Source organism: Jaculus jaculus, chromosome 13, assembly GCF_020740685.1.
Source record: "Jaculus jaculus isolate mJacJac1 chromosome 13, mJacJac1.mat.Y.cur, whole genome shotgun sequence".
NCBI classification, from domain to species: domain Eukaryota; kingdom Metazoa; phylum Chordata; class Mammalia; order Rodentia; family Dipodidae; genus Jaculus; species Jaculus jaculus.
In genome coordinates, this window is record NC_059114.1 from 70782352 (window position 1) to 70806842 (window position 24491).

General features: G+C 44.2%; 1 protein-coding gene across 1 annotated transcript in view; it reads right to left on the bottom strand.

The window, feature by feature from the left end:
* Slc1a3 (solute carrier family 1 member 3) overlaps nucleotides 1–24491 on the bottom strand; it is a 113755-nt gene that overhangs the window by 24057 nt on the left and 65207 nt on the right. The gene's annotated exons all lie outside the window — the stretch shown is intronic.

Genomic DNA, 24491 nt, shown 5'->3' on the forward strand with positions numbered 1-24491 from the left:
TGGCTTAGCGGTTAAGCTCTTGCCTGTGAAGCCTAAGGATCCCGGTTCGAGGCTCGGTTCCCCAGATCCCACATTAGCTAGATGCACAAGGGGGCGCACGCGTCTGGAGTTCGTTTGCAGAGGCTGGAAGCCCTGGCGCGCCCATTCTCTCTCTCTCCCTCTATCTGTCTTTCTCTCGGTGTCTGTCGCTCTCAAATAAATAAATAATTAATTAAAAAAAAAAAAGATAATGCCCTAGGGTGGCTAGCAATCAGTCACCCTCTGCTCACTCACATTCTGCCCCAGGAGTTCATGTGGCCAAGAAACATATGCTCTCCAGTGGCTCGAAAGTGCAATGAATTTCTTCCCTCAATCACAATTAGTTGGGGAACCTCTAAGTGAGAGTAGTGTGTGAAGAAATACTTAAGGGGGAAAAAAAAAGATTTCCAGTGGGATCATCTGACTTTAGCAAAGTTCAAGCACTGTGGCGATTTACAGATGAACTGCTGCTGAATTCTTGCTGAAGAATTATGTTCTGTGAGGTCCTTCTTTGATGTATTTTATACAACATTTGCTTTTATTCTAGTTATTTTGCTGACCTATTCTCAGTTTGCATTTCAGGCACACGTGTTCTAAGCCCAGGGGCCTCACGTAACTCTTCGGCTGTTTGACTTTATCTCATCTAACCAGATGTAAAGATATATATTTTTTAAATTTTATTTTAGCAGAGCCCTTCTTGTTTTGGAGTGCAGTCTGTCTCTCTCTTCTTGTCCCACAGGTCTGGGATACTTCATCCCATGTTCACACCACCTCTCTTCCTCATTTCCAGGACATAGTCACAGTTCACCTAAGGCCAAGTCAAATGTTATCCAAGGTGAAAAAGAAGGCATGACTTTCAAAGTCTTCCCAATGACACAAGCTAATGGGACACACCTCTGCTTCTTGGGCTGGAAAACATGGAAATGATACACTCTCAAAAGGCTGACAAATATAATAAGACGGGCTCTTATGTTTCACACGCTGTTTCCTGGCTTCTCTTCATCCTCCCCAATCCCATTACAACACTAAAATCTAGTTAGAGTTAGACTGCTTTTTTTTTTTTCATTTAGAATTATGTTTCCATAAATGTATTGAAAGGTAATAGTGCCAGGTGTGGTGGCGCATGCCTTTAATCCCAGCACTTGGGAGGCAGAGGTAGGAGGATCGCTGTGAGTTCAAGGCCACCTTGAGAATACATAGTGAATTCCAGGTCAGACTGAGCTAGAGTGAGGCCCTAGCTAGAAAAACAAAAACCAAAACAAGATAATAGTATATTTCAATAATGGATATCAGATCCCAACCATAGCCTAATATTTAGATACTGCCTACATTTATTGAAATGTTCTTAGTTTAAAGTAAATATAAAGAAAAATGTCCACGATTGTTAAATAACTGTTTGGCTCTTTTGTTAAAGATGTTGGTAGCTGACGGTAAGAATTTAAGTAAGGCTTTTCAATTTATAATTTTATGCATAATTGAATTTTATCATCTGTAATTTTTATAAACATTTATTTAATATCTGATGTTTTCATATTTTTTTTCAAGGTAAGGTCTCACTCTAGCTCAGGCTGACCTGGAATTCACTATGTAGTCTCAGGGTGGCCTTGAACTCACGGTGATCCTCCTACCTCTCCCTACAAGTGCTGGGATTAAAGGCGTGCACCACCACGCCCAGCTCTGTTTTCATATTTTTAACAATAGCCTAGATGGCTACATACACTAGAAAGCAATCAAAAGTTGAAGGTTTTAGTTAATATCAAGTAGAATAGAGAGGGAACTTGGGTTCAGATCTTACATATCTACATTTGGTGAACTTGCTGCCTCTGAGGAAAACACTGCAGCTCCCACAAATGAGGAGGCTAACTGTGGCTTTGGGGCGTGAACTTGACTTCTTTTTTCTTTGCCCACTTTCGTGATACCCAGGGTAAGCATCCGCTGACTGAGACGGCACCACTCAGCACTTAGCTGCATGATAAATGGCTGATTTGTTCTCAGCAGAAGCGCTCCATATCTCCTATGCTCATTGTCAGGCTTGGCTCATGGTCCAAAATAGCTTGACTTTGCTGTGTTCGCAATGGTATCTGTGGGAAGGGGCCCACTCTCTCTTGCATGGTGGCCTAACCTGTCACCAGTGAAGCCTGTGGTTCTTCTGGCTCTTTCCCTATCTACTTCAGAAATGGGGTAAGCGCAGCCGGCTGATACCTCCCAGGAGAAACCAGGTATTTTCTTCCTCTGGGAGGGCTTTTTTCCTCCCCTTGCTTCCTGACCCTTGGTGCTGCTCCGTTTGCAGACACGTTCTCTGATGCCCCTGCCCACTACTGCCAACCTGCACCTCTACAGAGGGATTACACATGGTCAAAACAGTGCTGGCCAGAGGGGTGGGAAAAGTATCAGCTATGGGGATGGCACCTCTACTAAGCAGAGTTTATAGGTTTAAAATAAAACAAAAACAAAACAACAACAAAAAAACCAACCCAGAACTGGGGCTACAGGGATGGCTTAGCGGTTAAGGCACTTGCCTGCAAAGCCAAAGGACCAGCTTCGATTCTCCAGGACCCATGTAAGCCAGATAGATGCACATGGTGGCGCATGCATCTGGAGTTCACTTGCAGTGGCTAGAGGCCCTGGCGCGCCCATTCTCACTCTCTCTCTCTCTCTCTCTCTCGCTCGCTCGCTCTCCTTCTCTCTGTCTCTAATTAAAAAAAAGATGGGCGTGGTGGTGCATACCTTTAATCCTAGCACTCAGGAGGCAGAGGTAGGAGGATCGCCTTGAGTTTGAGGCCACCCTGAGACTACATAGTGAATTCCAGGTCAGCCTGGACCAGATTGAGACCCTACCTTGAAAAACAAAAAATATAAAAAACAAACAAAAAACCCAACATGAAACTATTTTCTTCATACTTTGAAATTCTGAAACAACTAAAGACAACCAATCCAAAGGCACTTTATTTTATTTTTGGTTTATTAAGGTAGGGTCTCACTCTGGCCCATGCTGACCTGGAATTCACTATGTAGTCTCAGGGTGGCCTCCACCTTATGGCAATCCTCCTACCTCTGCCTCCCTAGTGCTGGGATTAAAGGCATGTACCACCATGTCCGGCCTTGAAGGGACTTTTTTAGTAACAAGCATCAAATAACAGTCAATAGTCAAAGGAGAATAAGCTGCTATTCTTTCAGCCAAAACCAGATATCTTCATTAACCATTTCTCCATGGAGGTCGTCTTAAAGGAGGGCGGGGGGATCCCTGATGTCCCACATAGGACCACTTTTGCTCACTTCTGCTCCTGGGATACTCCAGCTTGTAAAACTGGAGATCACCAGGAACAAGGCCATATATTGTTGTCAGGGGGACAGCAGGACAGATGTGTACAATCTGATTCACATGCAATCGCCTGATTACTGATGGGACCAGGAAAATGAAGGGTGAACTCTGGAAGACAAAACCCCGAGTGAGCGGGCCATCAATCTTCTCACACCTGAACTTTGCGACCATCCTTTCCCCCACACTGTGAAATATGAGTGACCCAGCTCTTCGCCAGAGACTAAACACACACGAGGGTTGTCTGGGGAAAGGTTCAAGTACTAAATCACATTGGAGAAAAGGGGACCTGAACAGAAATGGCTTAGGCAGGGAAAGTTTGCATAGATTCCTGTCACTCACTTTAAAATGTAGGGCAGAAATGGAGGCTGGGGAGGTGGGGAAATGGGAAGTCACTGGAGTATTGGGATGCTTGTAGGAGTGTGTTACAATAGCCATGTGTCTGCCTAAGAGCAGATTTAAAAGCATATTTGGGGCTGGGGAAATGGCTTAGCGGTTAAGGCGTTTGCGTGCAAAGCCTAAGGATTGTGGTTCGATTCCCCAGGACCCACGTGCGTCTGGAGTTCGTTTGCAATAGCTGGAGGCCCTGATGTGCCCAATCTCTCTCTCTCTCTCTCTACCAGATAAATAAAATAAAAATAAAACATTTTTTAAAAAAGCATATTGTAACATTACAGAGCAAGTAGTAAAGGTAATGGTCTCATTGGCTTCTTGTTTCTCTCTCTTGATGTCTTTTTAAAAATTTTATTATTGGGCTGGAGAGATGGCTTAGCGGTTAAGCGCTTGCCTGTGAAGCCTAAGGACCCCGGTTCGAGGCTCGGTTCCCCAGTTCCCACGTTAGCCAGATGCACAAGGGGGGCGCACACATCTGGAGTTCGTTTACAGAGGCTGGAAGCCCTGGCGCGCCCATTCCCTCTCTCTCCCTCTATCTGTCTTTCTCTCAGTGTCTGTCGCTCTCAAACAAATAAATTAAAAAAAAAATTTAAAAAAATTTTATTATTATTTTTATTTTTGGTTTTTCAAGGTAGGGTCTCACTCTAGCTCAGGCTGACCTGGAATTCACTATGGAGTCTCAAGGTGGCCTCGAACTCACGGTGATCCTCCTACCTCTGCCTCCTATGTGCTGGGATTAAAGGTGTGCACCACCATGCCCGGCTTTCTAAATTTTTTATTTTTTAAAATCTTTTTTGTTTATTATTTGAGAGTGACAGAGAGGAGGAGGCGAGGAGGCAGAGAGAGAGAATGGACATGAACGAAAGCGTTCGACAAAATCCAACATCCCTTCATGATAAAAGTCTTACAGAGACTGGGAATAAAAGGAACATATCTCAATATAATAAAAGCTATTTATGACAAGCCTACAGACAACATATTACTAAATGGGGAAAAACTGCAAGCTTTTCACTAAAATCAGGAACAAGACACTTTTATTTAATATAGTTTTGGAAGTATTAGCCATAGCAATAAGGCAAGAGACACACATAAAAGGGATACAAATTGGAAAGGAAGAGATCAAGTTATCATTATTTGCAGATGACATGAGTCTATACATAAAGGACCCTACAGACTTTACTAGCAAACTGTTAGAGCTGATAAAAGCCTACAGCCATGTAGCAGGATACAAAATAAATACACAGAAATCAGTAGCCTTCATATATGCTAACAACAAACACACAGAGGATGAAATCAGAGAATCACTCCCATTCACAATTGCATCAAAAAAAATTAAATACCTTGGAATAAACCTAACCAAGGAAGTAAAGAATCTATACAATGAGAACTTTAAAACACTCAAGCGAGAAATTGCAGAAGACACTAGAAAGTGGAGAAACATCCCTTGTTCCTGGATTGGAAGAATCAATATTGTGAAAATGGCAATCTTACCAAAAGCAATCTACACATTTAATGCAATCCCTATCAAAATTCCAAAGGCATTCTTCATGGAAATAGAAAAAAACAATCCAAAAATTCATTTGGAATCACAAAAAACCTAGAATATCTAAAATAATACTGAGCAACAAAAATAAGGCTGGTGGTATCATCATACCTGATTTTAACCTATACTACAGAGCCATAGTAACAAAAACAGCATGGTATTGGCACAAAAACAGACATGTAGATCAGTGGAACAGAATAGAAGACCCAGATGTAAGTCCAGGTAGCTATAGCCACCTGATATTCGATAAAAATGCCAAAAATACTCACTGGAGAAAAGACAGCCTCTTCAGCAAATGGTGTTGGGAAAACTGGATATATATCTGCAGAACGATGAAAATAGATTCTTCTCTCTCTCCATGCACAAGAATTAAGTCCAAATGGATTAAAGACCTTAACATCATACCTGAAAGTCTGAAACTGCTAGAGGAAAAAGTAGGGGAAACCCTTCAACATATTGGTCTTAGGAAAGGCTTTCTGAATACAACCCCAATTGCTCAGGCAATAAAACCACAGATTAATCACTGGGACCTCATGAAATTACAAAGATTTTGCACTGCAAAGGACACAGTGAAAAAAGCAAAGAGGCAACCTACAGAATGCGAAAAAAATCTTTGCCAGCTATATATCTGATAGAGGATTAATATCTAGGATATACAAAGAACTCAAAAAGTTAAATAATAAGGAATCAAACAAGCCAATCAAAAAATGGGCTATGGAGCTAAATAGAGCATTCTCAAAGGAAGAAATACGAATGGCATATAAGCATCTAAAAAAGTGTTCTACATCACTAGTCATCAGGGAAATGCAGATTAAAACTACATTGAGATTCCATCTCACTCCTGTCAGATTGGCTACCATCATGAAAACAAATGATCATAAATGTTGGTGGGGATGTGGAAAAAGAGGAACCCTCCTACACTGCTGGTGGGAATGCAATCTTGTCCAGCCATTGTGGAAATCAGTGTGGAGATTCCTCAAACAGCTAAAGATTGATCTACCATATGACCCAGCTATAGCACTCCTAGGCATATATCCAAAGGACTCATTTCCTTAGAAGTACATGCTCAACCATGTTTATTGCTGCTCAATTTATAACAGCTGGGAAATGGAACCAGCCTAGATGTCCCTCAACTGATGAGTGGATAATGAAGATGTGGCACATTTATACAATGGAGTTCTACTCAGCGGTAAAGAAAAATGAAGTTATGAAATTTGCAGAAAAATGGATGGATCTGGAAAGGATTATACTAAGTGAGGTACCCCAGGCCCAGAAAGCCAAGCACCACATGTTCTCCCTCATATGTGGATCCTAGCTACAGATGATTGGGCTTCTGCGTGAGAATGAAAATACTTAGTAGCAGAGGCCAGTAAGTTAAAAAGGAGATATAAAGGGAAGAGAAAGGAAGGGAGGAGGGTACTTAATATGTTGGTATTGTATATATGTAAGTACAATGATTGAGATTGGGAGGTAATATGATGGAGAATGGAATGTCAAAGGGGAAGGTGTGGGGGGGAGGGTATTACCATGGGATATTTTTTATAATCATGGAAAATGTTAATAAAAATTGTGAAAAGAAAAAAAAAATCTTTTTTTTTGTTTATTATTTGAGAGCGACAGAGAGGAGGAGGCAAGGAGGCAGAGAGAGACAAAGAATGGACACGCCAGGGCCTCCAGCCGCTGCAAACGAACTCCAGATGTGTGCGCCTCCTTGAGCATTTGGCTAATGTGGGTCCTGGGGAATCGAGCCTCGAACCGGGATCCTTAGGCTTTGTAGAGTAGTGCTTAACCACTAAGTCATCTCTCCAGCCCTCTTGACATCTTTTTAAAAAGTGTGTGTGTGTATGTGTGTGTACGCACATGTGTGCCGCAATGCACCTAGGGAAGTCTGAGAACAACCTTAGGGTGTTTGTCCTCTCCCTCCACTCTGCTTGAGGCTCTCCCTTCTTATTTTGCTTGAGCAACTTCCTTTCATGTCTACCTGTCTAGCTGGACCGTGCGTTCTCCAGTTCTCTGGGCTCCACCTCCCATGCTACAGGTATGTGGGGCTCACAGACCCATGGATTGTTCTGTGGCTGGTTTACATGGGTGCTGGGGAATTGAACTTGGGCTGGAAGACTTGCAAGCAAGTAGTTATACTGAGCCATCTCCCCTCTCTCCTAACACTTTTATTATGATGAAGCCTGTCATCAGAATCAAGATCTTCTTAAAATCCACAGAGATCTTACATTGTGCTATTGTGAAAGCATCATGATGGCTCATCTAAGTATAGCATATCTGCAGGTTTTGGATAAACCTTATGCTGGTTCACAGGCTTATTCACAAACTCTGACTTCCTATGGAAAACATACATTGACTTCCCTGACATTGTATAATGCAGATATAGTTGCTGCTGTTTTGTAGGGAAAGAGACAAGAACCCAGAAAGTAACCTGCCGGTAATAAGTTTCAGTGGCTGGATGCAAACTCACACATCTTATGGAGTTACCTGCCTTGCATGTACTTGTTATATTGACTTTCTCTAGCCTTCGTGCACTGAGCTGACATAAACTACTTGATGGGAGGAAAAGTCTGTTGGAGGGATGTAATTATGGAAAACCACTTTCCAATTCCTCTGCACTCCCAAATTCAGAAGGCAGAGCTCAGTAGTATTGGTCACTGGGAAGAACAGCAAGTCAGTGTGGAATCTCTACACCTTAAAAACAACTAGTTTGGGTTAGAGAGATGGCTCAGTAGCTAAGGCGCTCGCCTGAAAAGCCTAACAACCTAGGTTCAATTCCCCAGTGCCCACATAAAGCCACATGCATGGATGGCACAGGCACACAAGGTGGCACAAATGCACGAGTATGTGCAGGCATCTGCAGTTCACAGCAGTGGCTAGAGGCCCTGGCATGCTCATTCCCTCTGTCCCTTCTCAATCTCTCTCTCTGCTTGCAAATGAATACAATATACTAAAAAATAAACAAACAAAAAACTGTTTCAGGGCTGAAGAGATGGTTTAGTGAGAAGTCTAAGAATAGGTTCAACTCCCCAGAATCCACATAAGCCAGATGAACAATGTGGCACATGCACACAAGCTGCTTCATGTGCACAAATTGCTACAGGCTTCTGGAGATCATTGGCAATGAATACAGGCCCTGGGGAGACAATTCTCTCACTCTTTCTCTCATATAAAAAACAATTACTTGAAAAAAAAATGGTTCAAAGCATGCAAAGTCTAGTGGACATGACAGGGATGAGGGGACATGCATGTTCTAGTGGAGTGTAGAGGAGAGTGGACATGCATGTTCTAGTGGAGTGTAGAGGAGAGTGGACATGCATGTTCTAGTGGAGTGTAGAGGAGAGTGGACATGCACGTTCTAGTGGAGTGTAGAGGAGAGTGGACATGCATGTTCTAGTGGAGTGTAGAGGAGAGTGGACATGCATGTTCTAGTGGAGTGTAGAGGAGAGTGGACATGCATGTTCTAGTGGAGTGTAGAGGAGAGTGGACATGCACGTTCTAGTGGAGTGTAGAGGAGAGTGGACATGCATGTTCTAGTGGAGTGTAGAGGAGAGTGGACATGCACATTCTAGTGGAGTGTAGAGGAGAGTGGACATGCATGTTCTAGTGGAGTGTAGAGGAGAGTGGACATGCATGTTCTAGTGGAGTGTAGTGCTCAGTGGGACATGCATGTTCTAGTGGAGTGTAGAGGAGAGTGGACATGCATGTTCTAGTGGAGTGTAGAGGAGAGTGGACATGCGTGTTCTAGTGGAGTGTAGAGGAGAGTGGGACATGCATGTTCTAGTGGAGTGTAGAGGAGAGTGGACATGCATGTTCTAGTGGAGTGTAGAGGAGAGTGGACATGCATGTTCTAGTGGAGTGTAGAGGAGAGTGGACATGCATGTTCTAGTGGAGTGTAGAGGAGAGTGGGACATGCATGTTCTAGTGGAGTGTAGAGGAGAGTGGACATGCATGTTCTAGTGGAGTGTAGAGGAGAGTGGACACGCATGTTCTAGTGGAGTGTAGAGGAGAGTGGACATGCATGTTCTAGTGGAGTGTAGAGCTCAGTGGACATGCATGTTCTAGTGGAGTGTAGAGGAGAGGGGGACATGCATGTTCTAGTGGACTGTAGAGGAGAGTGGACATGCGTGTTCTAGTGGAGTGTAGAGCTCAGTGGACATGCATGTTCTAGTGGAGTGTAGAGGAGAGGGGGACATGCATGTTCTAGTGGAGTGTAGAGCTCAGTGGACATGCATGTTCTAGTGGAGTGTAGAGGAGAGTGGGACATGCGTGTTCTAGTGGAGTGTAGAGGAGAGTGGACATGCATGTTCTAGTGGAGTGTAGAGGAGAGTGGACATGCATGTTCTAGTGGAGTGTAGAGGAGAGTGGACATGCATGTTCTAGTGGAGTGTAGAGGAGAGTGGGACATGCATGTTCTAGTGGAGTGTAGAGGAGAGTGGACATGCGTGTTCTAGTGGAGTGTAGAGGAGAGTGGGACATGCGTGTTCTAGTGGAGTGTAGAGGAGAGTGGACATGCGTGTTCTAGTGGAGTGTAGAGGAGAGTGGACATGCGTGTTCTAGTGGAGTGTAGAGGAGAGTGGACATGCGTGTTCTAGTGGAGTGTAGAGGAGAGTGGACATGCGTGTTCTAGTGGAGTGTAGAGGAGAGTGGACATGCACGTTCTAGTGGAGTGTAGAGGAGAGTGGACATGCACGTTCTAGTGGAGTGTAGAGGAGAGTGGACATGCATGTTCTAGTGGAGTGTAGAGGAGATGGGGACATCTATGTTCTAGTGGAGTGTAGAGGAGAGTGGACATGCATGTTCTAGTGGAGTGTAGAGGAGAGTGGACACGCATGTTCTAGTGGAGTGTAGAGGAGAGTGGACATGCATGTTCTAGTGGAGTGTAGAGCTCAGTGGACATGCATGTTCTAGTGGAGTGTAGAGGAGAGGGGGACATGCATGTTCTAGTGGACTGTAGAGGAGAGTGGACATGCGTGTTCTAGTGGAGTGTAGAGCTCAGTGGACATGCATGTTCTAGTGGAGTGTAGAGGAGAGGGGGACATGCATGTTCTAGTGGAGTGTAGAGCTCAGTGGACATGCATGTTCTAGTGGAGTGTAGAGGAGAGTGGGACATGCGTGTTCTAGTGGAGTGTAGAGGAGAGTGGACATGCATGTTCTAGTGGAGTGTAGAGGAGAGTGGACATGCATGTTCTAGTGGAGTGTAGAGGAGAGTGGACATGCATGTTCTAGTGGAGTGTAGAGGAGAGTGGACATGCGTGTTCTAGTGGAGTGCAGAGCTCAGTGGACATGCATGTTCTAGTGGAGTGTAGAGGAGAGTGGGACATGCATGTTCTAGCGGAGTGTAGAGCTCAGTGGACATGCGTGTTCTAGTGGAGTGCAGAGCTCAGTGGACATGCATGTTCTAGTGGAGTGTAGAGGAGAGTGGGACATGCATGTTCTAGTGGAGTGTAGAGCTCAGTGGACATGCATGTTCTAGTGGAGTGTAGAGGAGAGTGGGACATGCATGTTCTAGTGGATTGTAGAGCTCAGTGGACATGCATGTTCTAGTGGAGTGTAGAGGAGAGTGGACATGCATGTTCTAGTGGAGTGTAGAGCTCAGGGGGACATGCATGTTCTAGTGGAGTGTAGAGCTCAGTGGACATGCATGTTCTAGTGGAGTGTAGAGGAGAGTGGGACATGCATGTTCTAGTGTTGCGTAGAGCTCAGTGGGACATGCATGTTCTAGTGGAGTGTAGAGCTCAGTGGGACATGCATGTTCTAGTGGAGTGTAGAGCTCAGTGGACATGCATGTTCTAGTGGAGTGTAGAGCTCAGTGGACATGCATGTTCTAGTGGAGTGTAGAGGAGAGTGGACATGCATGTTCTAGTGGAGTGTAGAGGAGAGGGGGACATCCATGTTCTAGTGGAGTGTAGAGGAGAGTGGACATGTGTGTTCTAGTGGAGTGTAGAGGAGAGTGGACATGCGTGTTCTAGTGGAGTGTAGAGCTCAGTGGGACATGCATGTTCTAGTGGAGTGTAGAGCCCAGTGGACATGCATGTTCTAGTGGAGTGTAGAGGAGAGTGGACATCCATGTTCTAGTGGAGTGTAGAGGAAAGTGGACATGCATGTTCTAGTGGAGTGTAGAGCCCAGTGGACATGCATGTTCTAGTGGAGTATAGAGGAGAGTGGACATCCATGTTCTAGTGGAGTGTAGAGGAAAGTGGACATGCATGTTCTAGTGGAGTGTAGAGGAGAGTGGACATGCATGTTCTAGTGGAGTGTAGAGGAAAGTGGACATGCATGTTCTAGTGGAGTGTAGAGCTCAGTGGGACATGCATGTTCTAGTGGAGTGTAGAGGAGAGTGGACATGCATGTTCTAGTGGAGTGTAGAGGAGAGTGGACATGCATGTTCTAGTGGAGTGTAGAGGAGAGGGGGACATCCATGTTCTAGTGGAGTGTAGAGGAAAGTGGACATGCATGTTCTAGTGGAGTGTAGAGCCCAGTGGACATGCCTGTTCTAGTTGAGTGTAGAACTCAGTGGACATGCATGTTCTAGTGGAGTGTAGAGGAGAGTGGACATGCATGTTCTAGTGGAGTATAGAGGAGAGTGGACATGCATGTTCTAGTGGAGTGTAGAGGAGAGTGGACATGCATGTTCTAGTGGAGTGTAGAGGAGAGTGGACATGCATGTTCTAGTGGAGTGTAGAGGAGAGGGGGACATCCATGTTCTAGTGGAGTGTAGAGGAAAGTGGACATGTATGTTCTAGTGGAGTGTAGAGCTCAGTGGGACATGCATGTTCTAGTGGAGTGTAGAGGAGAGTGGACATGCATGTTCTAGTGGAGTGTAGAGGAGAGGGGGACATCCATGTTCTAGTGGAGTGTAGAGGAAAGTGGACATGCATGTTCTAGTGGAGTGTAGAGGAGAGTGGACATGCATGTTCTAGTGGAGTGTAGAGCACAGTGTGGCCATCCATGTTCCAGTGGAGTGCAAATTGGTTGGGGACTGACTCTTTTTGTGGAACACAGAAGGCAATTAATTTGTTTTGACCTTGAATACTTAAGCCTTGTTTTCATTGCTTATTTCCTGTCATCAGTAAGATCATCAGTTACTTTGTAATGGTTGATACCATGTCCCAGTTCAAGGGAGGTAGGATTTATTTCAGTTTAGAGTTCCAGTATAGTTCACTATGGCAGGGAAGATGTGGTGGCAGTCGCAGGAGGTAGCTCTTCACATTCAGTCCACTGAGAGGATGCCGATTGATGAATGCTGTTGCTCATCCAGCTGTGTCCTTTGTTTTTTTTTAATATTTTTTTTTATTAATTAGTTTTGTATTCAGCAAATAGTCAGTTTGGTACCATTGTTAGACTCATCCGTGACCTACCCCTTCCCTTTTCCCTCCTTGTTGAGGTGTATGGGTCATGCATTGTGGAGTTAGCCCACAGTTATGGGTAGGATAAATTTCCCTGCATACCATGACCCTACATGTGGCTCTGACATTCTTTCCGCCCCCTCTTCCACAAAATTTCCCTGAGCAGCTGTGTCCTTCTGTCCTATCTTGGACTCTATCCCTCCTGGAATGGTGTGCCCACAGTGAAGGTGGGTCTTCCCACCTCAACAGATCTAACCAAGAAACTTCCCCACTGGTGATCCTAGATCCTGTCATGTTGACGAACAATTTTTTCTAAATTTCTTATTTTAGAGGGAATAAGAGCGAGAGGGAGATAGAGAGATAGAGAGAGAGAGAGAGAGAGAGAGAGAGAGGAGAGGAGAGGAGAGAGAGGAGAGATAATGAATTGGCACACCAAGGCCTCAGCTACTGCAATTGAACTCCAGATGCTTGCATCACTTCGTGGGCATGTGTGACCTTGCACTTGCCTCACCTTTGTACATCTGGCTTATGGGGGATCTGGAGAGTTGAACATGGTTACTTATGCTTTTCAGGCAAGTGCCTTAACTGCTAAGCCATCTCTCCAACCCATGCTAATGATTGACATAAACCATCACAATAAGCAATCCTTAAGCAAGTAACCATGTCTGCTAGTCTACCATATGTCCACCAAAGGGTCAAGTAGTAAAAGGAGATCAGACAGGATGTGACCTAGCATATACTAGATTGTACTTTTTTGCTTCTAATACCTGGGTATCTTAGGAAGTAGTTACTTAGAAGAGAGGATCAGAAGGCTTTCTTGAAGGCAATATGAATTTTTTTTTAATTTATGAAGGCAATCCTTTGGTGATTTGTTTAACACAGCAGATATGTACAAAATTTATAGGATTTTGGGGAATTGGTAAGGCGATGTTGCTTAAATATAGATGTAGAACTCTATAAACTGAATTATAAATTAGCTTTCTTTTGTACAATACCTCAGGTGACTTCTTGGAGTAATGAAACATGTCTTTTGCCAAGTATTAAAGGGCAACATAAATGCCAGGTTCCCAAGATTCTATCAACTTCATGGGGTTTCATTCTCTCATCTGTTTAAAAAAAAAATCTATGTCTTGCAAGTTAACGTGCTCCAGCCTGCTCCCCCACGATTCCTGTCTCTGGTTTAGAAACAAGACATCTAACACAGCGGCCTTCTGTTTTGAGTTGACTTTCCAGCTATTCTCAGGATGCTTCATTGTTCTTCCAAGGCCCCTGGACCTGGCCCAGGAGGAGCAGAGCAGGGAGACAGCAGCTGCTGATGCAAGAAGACAGCTCTGCTTCAGTTCTGAGTTCTTTTTAGGTATGTCCCTTTGCCACAACGTGCTCTCAAGCACTCATCTAATGAAAGCCGCCTGTTCTCAGCCCTCCTAGCATTTCAAGACAGGCCGACTTACAGCAAGGGACCCAGCATGAGCTCTAACACGTACCATATTCATGGGAATACAGGGTGATGGGGTTATTATGATAGGAAAACTGAGCTCCAAAGTTACAATATCCTTCATATGTGTACATGGAGAATTAGGTACTATGTCCCCAGCAACTATCCACTGCACGATGCAGGGCACATAGTCACCTAGAAATGAGCTGGAGCCAGAGGGCCAAAAGTTCACAGTGGGAAGCCCACAGGGGGTGAGCATCCAGCAAACCATTTTAAGTCTCTGATTTAAAACCATGTAAACACCAGAATTTTCTTCTGTCTCCTTTATAGACTAGGCGGTAAAAAAATGAAAAACTTGAGCTGGAGAGCTGGCTTAGCGGTTAAGCGCTCGCCTGTGAAGCCTAAGGACCCCGGTTCGAGGCTCGGTTTCCCGGGACCCACGTTAGCCAGATGCACAAGGGGGCGCACGCGTCTGGAGTTCGTTTGCAGAGGCTGGAAGCCCTGGCGCGCCCATTCTCTCTCTCTTCCTCTATCTGTCTTTCTCTCTGTGTCTGTCGCTCTCAAATAAATAAATAAATAAATAAATTAAAAAAAATTTTTTTAAATGAAAAACTTATATGACGCTAATTTACCTTCAGGTAACTCTGTAAAAAACAGATTTCAAATTATTGGTAAAGATTGATGTTATGGGGCTGAGATGAGAGCTCAGTCAGTCAAAGCAAAAGTACAAGCATGAGGACCTGAGTTCGAGACCCAGAATCCAGGTAAGATTTCCAGGCATAGTAGCACGTGCTTCCCAAATCCCAGAACTGGGGAGGTGGAGACACAAGGCCCCCTGGGGCTCAAAGAGGTAGGAGGATCACCATGAGTTCAAGGCGACCCTGAGACTACAGAGTGAATTCTAGGTCAGCCTGAGCTACAGTGAAACCCTACCTCGGGGGGAGGGGGAAGGTGGACAGGGCTGGAGAGATGGCTCAGCGGTTAAATGCTTGCCTGTGAAGCCTAAGGACCCTGGTTCAAGGCTCCACTCCCTAGGACCCACATTAGCCAGATGCAGAAGGGGCTGCATGCGTCTGGAGTTCGTTTGCAGTGGCTGTAGGCCCTGGTGCGCCCATTCTCTCTCTCTCTCTCTCTCTCTCTCTCTCTCTCTCTCCCTCTTTCTCTTTCTGTTTGTCAGTCTCAAATAAGTAAATAAAAATAAACAAAAAAATATTTTTTTAAAAAAAGGTGCACAGTAGCTGGGCATGGCAGCTTTAAATCCCAGCACTTGGGAATGGGGGAAAAGAGGTTGGAGAATTGCTATGAGTTTGAGGCCAGCTTGGAACTACAGAGTGAGTTTCAGGTTATCCTGGGCTAGTGTAAGACCCTACTTCAAAATAAATAAATAAATTAAAAGGTGACAATGTTCCTGAGGAACAATGCCCGAGGTTGTTCTCTGGTCTTCACATGCATATGTGCACGCATGTACATGTGCACATACACACACATTAAAAAAAAAAAGACTATATCATTCTGGTCCTGGTGTTGTAGGTCAGTAATCTCAGCTATTAGGAGGTTGAGAATAAAGAGCGGAAAAGTGAATGAGAAACACTCTTTGTGAAAGACTATTAAATGGAAAAATTGCTAAACCAGACATATTATTAGTGGGTTGCAAGTTCAAGGCCATCCTGACCATCTCCACAAGCCTCTATTTCACAATAAAAACTGTGAAGAGGGCTAGGGATATAGCTCAGTAGTAGAGCACCTTCCACTCCCATCTTACTTTTCCCTCCTTTGCTGATGTATTTCTATCTTTTAGATAAGCCTATAGAAGTAATTGCTATTTTTCTGCACTTTCCATATTTAGCAGAAGGGAATGAATAAAGAAAAATAGATGAAGAGGATGAGGTCTAAAGGAGACTGCTTACTATGCAGGTCGTGAAATCCATTTAGTGCATCATGACTGGTGTTTTTAATCAATTAACGGAAGAGAATAGAAAATAATACTAGAATGCTTTATATGTGCTGAAGGTCAAGTAGTGTTTGGTGGACATATTGCCAGATGTGGGTATGTGTGCCAGACCACACTGTAAAATACATTTATTATTGCAGGGTCAGGTTTGCAAACACTGGTATCCACTGATACCTGACTCAGCTGACAGCGGGGGCTTGAAAAAGGAGCCAGGAGCCCCTTCCTCTTTGCTGCCTGTGACCCTGGGCTGCCCCTCAGACCCAAGAACTTACTTATTTGCACTAGAAGAGGCCAAGGGAATGAGGCTACTGGTCTCTTATCTGGTCAATTCATCTAAACAGGACATTGTGAAAAGGAAAATGTTTTAGAAAAAATTCACTTCATGGAATTTTGAGCAAAGAAGGCAATTTACTGTGTTTTTTTTTTTTTTTTGGTTGTTGTTGTTGATACTCTATTACTTTATTTTTTTATTTATGAGAGAGAGAGAGAGAGAGAGAGAGAGAGAGAGAGAGAATGGGCATGTCAGGGCCTCCTGCCACTTCAAATGGACTCCAGACACACGTGCATCTGGCTTATGTGGGTCCTGAGGAATTGAACCTGGGTACTTTGACTTTGAAGGCAAGCGCTTGAACTGCTAAGCCATCTGTCCAGCCCCTTTGTTGGCTTTTCAAGGTAAAATCTCACTAGGAAGCTCTGGGCGGCATGCAACTCATTATGTAGACTGCATTGGCCTTGAATTCATGGCAATCCTCCTGCCTCTGCCTCCCTAAAGGTGTGAGCTGCCACACTTGGTTTGGCACTTACTTTTCTTGGTGACTTACTGTAAAAAGAGTCAAAACATCTCTATGAAGAGTTGAGTTTTTACAGCTTTCACAGTCCATTAAATCAGAAGCATTTTCACATGGATTTTGACCTAGGCCAATATTTCTTTGTTACTGATGGCTGATCATAATATCACAAAACTTGCTGTTTCATTAGCCTGGTTTAGTTTTATAAGGCTATATGCTTTAAAACAACAATGCTTTGCTGCTTAAATCAGGCAAACCAAGTTTTTCATTTGACCCCTAAAATTTGTCAACAGTCTGGAGCTCTAGTGTTCCCTAGGAGAATAAAGAGCAGAAAAGCAAAGGAGAAACACTCTCTTTTTGAAAGCCTGTTAAATGGAAAAATTCCTGAAGCAGATAATATTATTGGTGGCAGAAAGAAAGTCACATCAGTCACTTTTGTCCTCAGACTGGCAGGACTAAGCATCTCCTGTCCTTTGGCTAGCAGCTGTTTTCTTAAGAATGAATTTAAACAGCAGGAAGCAGGGAGGGGAAACTGTGGCCCAGCATTCACCACTGGTACCTCTAATGCAAGAGTCTCTAGTACCAGTTAGCCAGTCCCTCGGGGGTGGTAGGATCTCTTTCTTGGGGTGCAAGCAGTAAGGTTCCTGAGTGGTCAAGGTTTTATTTTTCTCTACACTGACCATTCAATCAATTCACTGGGATGGTTCCGCTCACACAGTTTGCCCAGTGCCCACCCCCCGGCGACTTCTTCTTACACTGTGCCAGGTCGCTGGAAATGGTTGTAGAGGGCAGCCCTGAAATTCTCTTCTCAGAGGCCCCCAGCTGTGGGTGCGAGACCCACTGCGATGTGATTCAGATACCCATTTACCCCTCACATTAGCCCATCCTTTGCTCACAGTATTGGAATGTGCCGCACAATATGCTTTTTTTGAAGAGGAACCAGAGAGTAATTCATCTTCTTTATGAGTGCTAAGCAGAGCAAGAGGGAGAGGCGAGTGGCCCCGCGACGGGCTGGGCACTAGTGATTAGTAACAGCTGACAGCCTCGGACCAAGACCCTTTCTTTGGTTACCTCATTGTCACAGTGGAGCACAAAGGAAGGACTGTCTTCCTGCCAAGATTTAGAAACCCAGGACCATGGAAAACAGCAGCAAAAAAACCCAAAAAAGACAAGTGTGTGTTGGGCAATGGAGACAACGGGATGACCAGAGTGGCTTGTAGTGGTACCTGTAGAGCTGGCTTTGGGGGCCAGGGGGAATGAACCTGTGGGAAGATGTGCCCATCCACAGGGTGGGTCATCCTCCAGCACCCACCAGGAACATTAATGTTAGTGGGAAAGCAGACGAATTCACTAAGGGAAAGGACCTGCGGAGGCAGTTGAATTGCTTGGGGCTAATGAGAGGAAGTTGTTTGAGGGCCAGAGCCCCAGCCCCAGCCCCCTCGGTCTTTCTCCCCCTAAAAAAAAAAAACAAAACAAAAAAAAAATCAAGACTAGCTACCAGTCACTGGGTGAGTAGTTTGTTAATTTCCCAAATAGCCTTCTTTACATTGGGTGGTATTTCCTGCCCTGGAAAAGACCTTCCCACACGCCTTTCTTATGAAGATGAGCAAGACAGTGTGTCTCCTAGCTGGCAGAAAGCTGAATGGCCATGACCGAATTCTACAACGGGGGCTCCACTTGTCCAGAGTTAACCAAGGGCGTCTAGAGTTGACTGCTGAACATGTCAGACTTCAAGGGGTGCCCTCTTCCCACGGAAGGCCTGTCCCTCACAGAAGAAAAGGAACTGATATGAAAGCCTCATAGAAGTTGGAAGCAACATAAGATCCTGAAAACAAATTCAACCTGACCCTGCTTCCCAAAAGAACAGCTGAAGCAGAAGAGTGGGTTGGACTCAGCATGAAGGCTGAGAAACAGCAGACCCACCCCTGGCGTCAAAGAAGCCACACACATCTGCAGGTGCCATGCCCACCCACTGCCCATTCCTACCCACATTCCTTGGCACGCAAACATTCTGGAGCCAAAAACCAACCTGAGCACTTGGAATTGGACTGAGGTTTGAGCTTGTGGTCTGAGACTGAAATGCAGATGTTTTAAGATGTTTTCCTACTAAAAACAAATAGAATGAACCTTGCTCACTTATTTTCTAAATTAAATCCAGAGAATTTTATCTGCCCTATAAGAAAATACACTTTAGATCAAATTCAGGTTCCCATTTAGGCCCGTTAAGAGTGGGGATGGAGTTGGGGACGAAGGAAAGCAGATTGGAGAGGAGAGAGCTGACAGAATGACCGGAGGAGAGGAGGCTGAGAAGCAGAGGTACACGGAGGGGGAATAGGCTCTCCAGGTGCTTTTATCGCAGTGTATTTCTTGGGCTCTTGGCCAGCATCACCCCTCTACATTCTGATTAGTTTTCTCAGCATTTAAAAGCTCATCAACTGCTCTTATCTAATCTATAAAGGAATGGTCACACCCAGGGAGTCAGAGATTATATTCCTCCAGCTACCCAGAGCCAAACAATCAAGCAATATCACTTCATAGAGTGAAAAAGTTGTCCTCGGCTCTGGAATTGGTTGGTTTTCCTCTTCTCTGCCTTCTGCATAGTAAGAGAACATTCTCTCCTTGGAACAGGAAAAGCATTTTTGCCTGCAGGCATCAGGGCGACAATGGAAGTGAATTTTTCCTGATACGTTCCACGAGTGGCGGCCAACACTCTCCTAACTTTCTTCTTTCTGCAGAAGGGATCTGCCTCTGCACATTAAGCCTGGTTTTGTAATGCTTCTATGCACCATTTCTTTTTGTTTCTTAACTTCCTATTTTGATGCCCCCCCCACCCCAAGGAGTATTTAGGGTTTCTCAAACCTGCTTCAAACAAAATTGTGGACTGATATCATATCATATCATATCATATCATATCATATCATATCATATCATCATATCATATCATATCATACTTCACTTAGCCCCAGTAGACTTTCCAGGATCTAGGAGAGTCTACCAAGAAAGGATATGGAAGTGATTTTTGGTTGCATGGAACAAGGTTGCTAGAATAACAATTTAATTTAACATGGGATTTAGGAGTAAGGTAGATGGTGATACAGTCACTGAGAGTGACCTGGAGATATTGCTGTTAAAAAGGAATATGGAGGGCTGGAGAGATGGCTTAGCGGTTGAGTGCTTGTCTGTGAAGCCTAAGGACCCCAGTTCAAGGCTCAATTCCCCAGGACCCACGTTAGCCAGATGCACAAGGGGGCGCACACATCTGGAGTTCGTTTGCAGTGACTGGAAGCCCTGGTGCGCCCATTCTCTCTCTCTCTCTGCCTCTTTCTCTCTGTCTGTTGCTCTCAAATAAATAAATAAAATAAACAAAAAAAATTTAAAAAAAAAAAAAAGGAATACGGAGGGCTGGAGAGATAGCTTAGCGGTTAAGGCATTTGCCTGCAAAGCCAAAGGACACAGGTTCAATTCCCCAGGACCCATGTAAGCCAGCTGCACCAGGGGCACATGCATCTGGAGTTCGTTTGCAGTGGCTAGAGGCCCTGGTGTGCCCATTCTATCTGTCTGTCTCTCTTCTCTCTATTTACAAATAAATAAATAAATTAAAAAAAAAAGAAATATGGAAATAAAAGGCTTATCTCCTTTTAGATAAAAAAGACTATGGAGATAAAAGTGAAACAGGTTTTAAAGCACTGATTTTAAATCAATTATTCAAGGGCTATGACTGCCCCATTACAAATAGTCAAAACGAGTTGGTGAGGTGGCAGTTATATTATTTTGTGTTATACTTTGTATTTTGTATTATACTTTGCTTCTCATATAAGTGACTATTAATTACTTCTCTACTAAAAAGCTTTAGATTATTCATGAATCAATTCACTATTTATAAAGGGTCTAAATGTTCTGGCCAAAGACCATCTGTGATGGAGTTTATCAACTCCTCCTCACTGGGCAGCTTTGATTAAAAACAACAAAAACAAAAACAAACAAAGAAAACAATGAAACCAGAACTCCTTTGAGGTACATTTTTGCTTCTGGAAGAAACCAGAGACAATCTGGTTCACAGTCACCAGGGTGATTGGTTGTCTTTTCTCCTAAAGAAATATGTACCTTTCTCTAATGGTCACCCACCTTCAATGCTAGTCATGCCCACATGCTCTGGCCCAACTGTCTTTTCTCAGCCCCATCTCTTACTTGGGCTTAGCTTACCCTTTCCTCCCAGACTCTATAGACTACTCAGTATTCCCTGGACGTGACTTGGTTTTCCTGTCTCTGCATCTTTACTCCCCAGGCCTTCTCATTTCCTACACAAGATCTCCAGCTGGTCCAGCCCCTGAATTCTCACAGTGCATTCTTTGTGCCTCTTGGCATCCTGGTCTGCTTTGTTTTAGTCATGTGCATCCCCGTTGGGCTCGCCATTTAAATTTTCAACTCCTGGAGTCTAGAGACCAGCAATGTCTCTTCACGGCTTTATTACCTGCACTGGCTAGCATGCTGCCTGCTCGGAATAAGAGCCCAATCAATGTTATCTTGGACTGGATTCAGCACTCTCTAAGTAAGTGCTTTGTCAAAGTCTCTCCTGAATGTGCTGGAACTCAACAAATTACTCCCAACACAGTGTGATCACTGCAGAGCCTAGTGAACTATTAATATTTCTACCGAGGAAGCGCACAGCTAGGGTCAATTTTTTTTTTTTTTTTTTTTTTTGCCAGCCCTTCCTACTGTTGGTTCCTATTAAGCTTTTAGTCACACCAGTTGCTGCCAAGCTCAGTTACTCCCTACCCTGTAATTGCACAACTGCCTTTTGAATGTAAAAGCAGAAGTGTCCATCTCTTCCCTGGTGGACTTCTTCCTGTTGTCTCTATCCAGTGTCACAGCCTATTGAAGTCATTTTGATTGAGAGCGAATGCGTATGTGGTGAAAGCCATTCTGAAGTTGGGCTTATGTTATCGAAAAACACTAATAGGTGCTTTCTCTGTCTTTCAGACGTGGCTAAAGCTAATGTATCAGGTCACAAAAAATACAAGGTGTAGCTGGACATGGTGGTGCACTCCTTTAATCCCAGAACTCGGGAGGCCGAGGTAGGAGGATCACCATGAGTATGAGGCCACCCTGAGACTCCATAGTGAATTCCAGGTCAGCCTGGGCCAGAGTGAGACCCTACCTTCAAAAGAAAAAAAAAAAAAAAAACAAAAAAAAAAACAACCAAGGTGCACCAGGGTATTTTACTGGAGCATTTCTGGTTATGTCCAGTCTTGTTCAAATCCAGTTCACTGCTTGAGACAGAGCATCACTAAATAGACCAGGCTGGTCTGGAACTCACTATGTATCCTAGGCTGGCCTCATACTTGAGGCAATACTCCTGCCTGTGTCTCTCCAGTGCCGGGATTAAAGGAATGCACTGCCATGTCCAATCATTTCATTTTTTTTTTTTAAAAATCAAGTCCTATCTCACTGTTAAAAGTGGTAGAGAAGATTCCATATTTTTTAGAATAGCCAAAATAAACTGAATCAGAAACTCACAATCAAAATGTTATGATAGGAAGAGACTATTTTTAAAATTTAAAAAGACTCCTGATGGTACATGGAATCTGTGATAGCTGTCTTGTGAGAATATTTTAAGACTCTTTGTAAAACTAGCAGTAATGCAACATGTATTGGTAGTCAGCACCTAGCACATTATTCACACTCAGTAACTGCTAATTATAGCAGGTACAATCAAATGTGTCACCGATCAAGCATTCTGCAAGTTTAAGGTGGAAATCCACATGCTTTGAGCTACAAGACCAACACATGTCAACTACACATCAGTGTATGTAGCTAATTACTGAGAGCTGCCAATGCGCCAGGCCAGTCCTAGTCCAAGGCAACCATGTACTGTTGTCTCTAACTTGCCTTAAACACTTTTATTTATTTTACTTTATTTTTGGTTCTTTGAGGTAGGGTCTTGCTCTAGCCCAGGCTATGTAATCTCAGTGGCCTTGAACTCACAGCGATACTCCTACCTCTGCTTCTGGAGTGCTAGAATTAAAGACATATGCCACCATGCCTGGCCCTTAAACACGTTTATTGTTATTTTGGTCCTGGAGATTGCACTCAGAGCTTGTATAATCTAAAGAAAGCATTCTACCACCGAGCCGTATCCCCAACACTGCACTCATTTTAATGTAAGGGAAACTCAGTTAAGGAGACCATAATGACACAGGGAATCCGCAAACACTCTTAGAAACCAAGTGTGTCATCAGAAAGCCACAATTAGCCACCTAAAACAGGGGCAAAGGCACAGCAGAAACTCTTCTGGTTTGGCTGGTCAAGTCGAGCACTCCAGAAAGTCCAGTCATACACAAAATGATGTCACTTGTTACTGGCGAGGTGGGAACTGAATGCAAACTTCATGGTCTTTGTTAACTTGGGGCAGGTTAAAACTGATTTTTTATTTTATTATTTATTTACTTTGTTTCTTTTCAAGGTAGGGTCTCACTCTAGTTCAGACTGACCTGGAATTCACTATGTAGTCTCAGGGTGGCCTTGAATTCACAGCGATCCTCCTGCCTCTGTCTCCCAAGTGCTGGGATTAAAGGCGTGTGCAGCCACGCCCGGCTAAAACTGATTTAAAAAAATATGTTTATTTATTATTTGAGAAAGAGGGAGGCAGATAGAGAGAATGGGTATGCCAGGGCCTCTAGCTACGGCAAACAAACTCCAGACACATGCGCCACCTGGTGCATCTGGTTTATGTGGGTTCTGGGAAATTGAACCTGGGTCCTTTGGCTTTGCAGGCAAGTACCTTAACTGCTGAGCCATTGCTCCAAACCTAAAACTGATTTTTTAAAGTACCAACTTGCCATTGCTTACATTCATGACGAATGAAATTTTCCCTATCCTGGAAAGTTACCTGCTTTCCTGCAAAGTCATTCCTTTTCTTCCTTCCTTTCTTTCTGTCTCTCCTCCCTATTTCCTTCTTTCTAATTCTAATGTAAAAAATTAGTGATTTTGGGCTGGAGGGATGGCTTAGCAGTTAAGGTAGTTGCCTGCAAAGCTAAAGGACCCAGGTTCGATTCCCCAGGACCCATGTGAGCCAGATACACAAGGTGGCGCATGCTTCTGGAGTTCATTTGCAGTGGCTGAAGGCCCTGGCGTGCCATTCTCTCTCTCTATCTGCCTCTTTCTCTCTCAAATATAAATAAAATAAAATAGTGACTTCACTTGTTTACTGGGGGGGGGGGTGTCACAAGCAGCAAGTCATCTTTCAGGAGCATCTACAACCTGCAAGGCAAAGCAGGACTCAGAGGGCACACTGCCTGAGAGTAGTGAAAAACCCACAGCCCGACCTCTGAAACGGGTCATGGATGAATGACCAGTGAGATCCAGCAAAACACCACGGCGATGTGGACTGGGACTGAGGAATGCCCTCTCTCGACAGACTGCCGAATCAAGCACGAGGAGAAGGGACCTCATGCCTGGTCCTCTTCAGCAAGGAAGCCGAAAGGTTTCTAACATTCACGTTCCAGTTTACAGACATCACTCCCGTGCCTGTAGATTCAGTGCTCGCTCACAGCCATGGTCTTCACTGAGCCACCTCTGGGTGCTTCCTGAGGCGTGCATACCAAATATTTTTATTACCCTCTCTGCTATTATTGTTTCTCAGCATAAATGAGCCCTGAATATTGGAGACCCTGGCATGCCAGTTCTCTCTCTCTC